General features: G+C 34.9%; 1 protein-coding gene across 1 annotated transcript in view; it reads left to right on the top strand.

Moving 5' to 3' along the window:
• Positions 1–5588, top strand: part of LOC149587344 (uncharacterized) — a 280925-nt gene that overhangs the window by 19254 nt on the left and 256083 nt on the right. The window lies entirely within an intron of this gene.

The raw sequence follows: 5588 nt of genomic DNA, 5'->3' as shown, positions 1-5588 counted from the left end.
TATATGAAAAAAATCCAAATTTTACAGTGATCTAGAATTTGATATAATACAGTAAAACATATCATTTCGACAAACTAAAATGGAATTATTTAACTATTATTATTCGTATATTACGAATAGGCCACGTTTAGGATCCAAACTGAGATAGAGCATGGATACACCGTATACTAGAACACTTTCTTTTTTAATCGAAAGAGCGTATAAAATAATGAATATCATCAATTGGAACCATGCCTTTATCGGTATGCTATCGATTGGGCGTGTTATCAAAACAGCATTGTCCAAAACGGCTTTTTTATAAACGCGTTTGCCATTTTAGCCATTTCTCGTTTTAGCGCATTTTGATTACAGCGTTTATATCTTGAGCGTACGAAAGTACGCCTTTTCCAAAATATTGTTGTTTATCTTCATTGACTTCCCAAAATAGTATGCCTTATCCAAAAAATTATATTTTATATTTACTTCCGATATAACATTACTCCTTTTTGCATAATATTGATCTTTGTCCTATATACTTAATATAATAGAGATTTCCCTCCCTATCAATCACAGTTTGGGCGGAAACAGCAACCGCTGTTTTGGGAAATAGCGCTGTATTAAGAAACGCGGAAACAGCAACCGCGGTTTTGCAAACCGCTGTTTTGGGAACCGCTTTATTCCAAAACGCTCTTTTGAAAACCGCTCAACTACCCGTGAACCGCCTTTATCTACAATATTTTAGAAGATACGAGAAATTAAGTATCCGTAATGTACACTACGCGTCAGGGGCTACTACTCGTCGAATAATGGTACCCCCCTGTGTTTCCCGTGAAAGCCTAACGCGTAGTGTCCATATCAAAAACTTAATTCCTCGTATCTTCTTTAATATTGAACAAGTTGGGAAACCAAATTAAATCTCTCCGAGTCAAGACGCAATTAAGAGGTTCTTCTTAAATAATTTTATAAATAAATATAATTGATATTAACTATTTTAATCGTCATTAATTTACCTTATTTCTAGTTAAATCGTTTTAAGAAACTTTATTCCTAAAATCATTTTCAACATAACTATTGTTGACGTTTGAATTCAAGCTTTTGCCTATTTAACAATTTTTGGAAGTTTACGGTATATAAGACGATTGATTCCCTATAATGGATAAGAAATAGCGCAATTGCGTGGATCATTAGTAGAAGCCGTGCCATTGGGAGGCTAGACATAAGACGTTTCGCGTAGCCTATAGAAAATCGCCGCGCACTTCTAACGATGGGAGTAGAAGCATGAGTTAATAATATGTTAGCTCCCTATAAGTTACTCAGGCTCCATAGGCGTAATGTATCTAGCGATTTCTTCTCATTTCGCCCGCGCGGGGAAAAAATCCGAATGTTGCGCTCTCTCTTGTCGAAAATAAATCCCGCTCGTACGGCTCCTCGACCTCGAGTCGTCGGCAGCATTTTCACCAAGGGAGTGTTTTAGTCGTGAATGTTTATGTTTTAACAATTTAACATTAGATCATGGAGTTTGTGTCTGTACTGAGACAAAAAAATGCAGGAACTCAATACAATTTGCCGATATTGATAAAGAATGCTAAAGATAAGAGAGTTGTTATTGTGACTTGAAACCAGAAAATTATAGAACTGAGCTAAATTGAATCCACTGATCTCTTAACGGTTTTCTTAACCGAGGCTACTGAGCGAAATATTCGGCCGCTTAAATAGCTCCGATATCATTGTCTAGATTCCACTACACGCGCTTCCGGGGAAAAACCGGAAAGAAGAGTAAATAAGATTTTCGTTCACGTGACGGCCGCAGAGCGTCGCGTATAATTGGGAAACCGGCGGCGCGGGAGAAAACGCTGGAGTATAAAAATGAATGGCCTGAGTAACTTATAGGGAGCTAACATATTATTAACTCATGGTAGAAGCAAAATTTCTTTCTACGAAAACGTTTGCTCAGATTTGCCAACTGCGAACGCGGTGACAGACACACACACGCGTTCAGTGTAATACCTCTCCGTAACGTCATCCTCACTCGGATAGTTAAAAATGGTTTCAATTGATATATTCATTATTTTAAACTCACTTTCGATTAAAAACGAGAAAACTCTTACCCGGAGTATCCTGTGATACCTGATATATTGAGCTTTCAATTACCAAGAAATTTTCGAATATAATTTATCAAGATTTCAAAAATTTATGTCCGGAATTTAGTTTAGATACTAAAAACTATTATAAGAGAACCCGTTCAGTTGAAGAGCTTATGGCTTTGAGAAAAATCTTCGACTTAAGTTGAATTGTCCCTCTGGTTTCCAACCGGGATATTTCTGAACATACAATCAAGAATTATGGCGTCGTAAACAAGTATAGGTCAGGCATGATACTGTATAAGTACTCACACAATCACGGATCAAGGTCTTATGAGATGTCCAATACTCGTCTATTTCCTTCAGTATTGTGACGCTTCAGGATACATTTGACATCCATTGATTGACACCTTTAAAATTATCGAGATCTTAGACTGCAGATTATTATCCATTCGTTACTATAAAAATTCGCATTTATGGTGATAAATGAAACAACGTGGGTCTCTGTACAGTATGAATCTACAACCGTTAATGGCTATAGATATTTTTCATGAAATAAGAGCAGTCTCGCTTATAATTACGTCTAGGACAGTTTATACGGGATTGGGGTTTACTCTCACAGCTGTTTCCTTCACTCGTTGAAGAGGAAGGAGGCAGAACGTTGGTTTTCATTAAAGTAAGACCAGAGAATAGTCGGTTTTAAAACGTTAGATAAGGCTTAAACAATACGGACAAAATTTATTGGACTGGTAACGTTAAAGCCCTATCTTTCGTCTTTGGATCCAATATCTACCAACAACCCCTTTTTTAAAGGGTCGGTTATACCATCTGCTCCTGGTTATACAGATTGTGAATCTTTATCTCTCCGTCTGCACTGTGGTCTGTGCATGGCTGATCTTTCAAAAACTATTTCACCAATCAAAACCTGCTCAGAGAGCTCTAGTTGTAATGAAAGGACAGTATAAACCTAAATGTGACGGGGCAGTAAACTTTGAACAGACTCTGAATGACCAATTAAATCACTTCTATCTTCGAAGTTTCTCGTGTGAGTCCAGTACCTTTCCAAGTCTTTCGTTACCTCATTTTCCGTTTGGTTAACGTGGAAACTTAGTCTCCGTCTATAATACGGTCACGTAAAATCAACTTAATTACAAATGTTCATGTAACCTTTTGTGTGCTTATCTTATTCATCTGGTCATATGCAATTTTTCATTTTAGCTTAATGATGTTTATGAGGTCAGTATAAATTTCATCGCAAACAATATTGGCATTTCAAAGCAAACAGTTTCAACACCAATATTGACATTTCAACGCAAACAGGATCAACGGCAATATTTATGTATAACAATTTGAACTGTACATCATAGAAAACGGATGGCTATCAAAAACATAACACTGTGGATTGATTCACTATAATCTTTGCTAATTCGTCAAGTATATGCTTGAAAAATGTCCATATCGCTATGTCCAGATAGTTAAGCTACGTTTCAAAACAAAAATGTTTATAGTTTGCTTTCCCACTGAGAAATTTTAGAACAAATATTTCCTGGAACCTGATGTTATAATTGAAAATGCGAGACGTTGATCTAAATGCATGCCACGTGAATAATTAAAGCATTTATTTGAACTTTTGAGCTCGATAAATGTTCTGTCGAGGATTAGGAAACCTTTGCACGTTCCTTTTCAGTTTGCGTGTTGAATAAATAGCGTGCGTACTATTTCGAATAGCTTAAGTTGAACATATTTACTTCATAAGTTTGACTCTTGTAACCCTGATCTGTCATTAGTGCTTGAAATAGTGTTTATGTCAAAGATTCTTGCAAATCAACGCCTGCAGGGGAGGAGCTCCCAAGACGACAAATGCACAGTGAGAACAAATCATTGAGATTCACATTACATCAAATAGGGATTACTTGTAATATTATAACTCTCGCATTTTCAATCAAACTGCTTTGAATCTTATTATTGTCCCCGAACAATTATCAAATAACCGAATTTTTCACATCCACTTGACAAACACTTATAATTTTTGAAATGGGAAGATACAACTGTTATGTTTTTGTAAAGTATTGAATCTAGTCAAACTCCACAACAATATAATAAACTTAAGCTAAAACTAATTAAATTTTTGTAAAGTTTTGAATCAAGTCAAACTCCACAACAATATCATAAACTTAAGCTAAAACTAATTAAGTTTTAAAAGTTTTAAATTAGTGAACTTTCACAGCGCGCGTTTGTTGTTGATTTAGTTTATCGAAAATGTCAAATGACTGCGAATTTTTCAATTGTTATATTTAATTACCGTTTGTTCAATTAAAGTTTAACGCAAATATTTGTACCTACTCTAATAAAGAGTAATTGAAAACGCCTTCTAATATTCTTTAATTTTATTATTAAAATTTATTTGATTGTATGTATGTTAGGGAATGTTGAAAGGGGTGACGCGTCGCATACGACCCCTCCAAAATATTAAGGATGCTGAGAGGACATCGTTACTGTGCCGCGTCGGCAGAAGCATGAACATTCCAAAGAAATTTGGAGAACCTATAGGTCCGTCCGACTTTCAACCCGGGGGTCGTGCCGACAAAAATCAGATAGTGTGAACTTAGCCTTAAAGTTGCTTTCCTTCTTCAGTGATTGGCCTAGTTCCTTACTCGTAGTTTATCTACTACTTTCTTATTCAAAGAAAATATAACCAAGAAAGTAGTTAAACGTTTCTCAGTTGGAGAAGCAAAAATTGTTATTAGTGTTCTAGGTTAATTGTTTTAATCATTAAGAGAAAACTCGTGCTTGATAAACGACAGGTAACCGTAACACTTTAGTATTGTGTTAGGGAATAAGTATAAGCGTACGCAATATTAATTTCATCATGGAGAATTCCGGCAACAGCTCGTACACCAGTGTTCTTTTCAGTGCAGTAAGTTATAAACTCAAAACTTAAATGTTGATATCACAAACAGATAGCCACGCTGAATGGGGTATTACCAAATGCATTAAAAATGTCGGTTACGCATTCATTCAATCGAATTTTCATCTAATTATCCATAATAGATTTTAAGCTTTGTTTGCTAAGTAAAAGTTTCATTTACGCTAAAAAACGGCAAATTAAATATTACTAGCAGATATTAACGAAAATTCTTGCATTTCAAAGAGAAAAATACCCCGAGCTCATTTAATTGTATTAAAAATCGCATATTAATTTAAACTTTTTGATCCTACTCTCACTCTCTCAGTGAAGCTTTCAAAATTAGAATGTTTATATTTATAGATTATAGATTTTGCCGTACCAGAGTATCAATTAATTCGTGATAGAATTACTGAACTTTTCAAATATTGCAATAAAACGTGAGTAGGATATTCAAACATCAGTTTTTCATTAAATATATATAAATTACACATTTATAAACCATTATTTAGAGCAATATGGGTTAAAGATGATAAAATGGGCGACGAATATGGTGTTTCATCATGGGATGAAAGGCTTTACGAAAAGGTAATCGTAATTTTGAAATTTTTGAATAAATTGAG

This window comes from Phalangium opilio, unplaced genomic scaffold (genome assembly GCF_054372755.1).
Source record: "Phalangium opilio isolate 3A_F unplaced genomic scaffold, DU_Popi_V2 ptg001170l_1, whole genome shotgun sequence".
In the NCBI taxonomy this organism is placed as follows: Eukaryota; Metazoa; Arthropoda; class Arachnida; order Opiliones; family Phalangiidae; genus Phalangium; species Phalangium opilio.
This window is presented reverse-complemented; position numbering and strand designations above follow the sequence as displayed.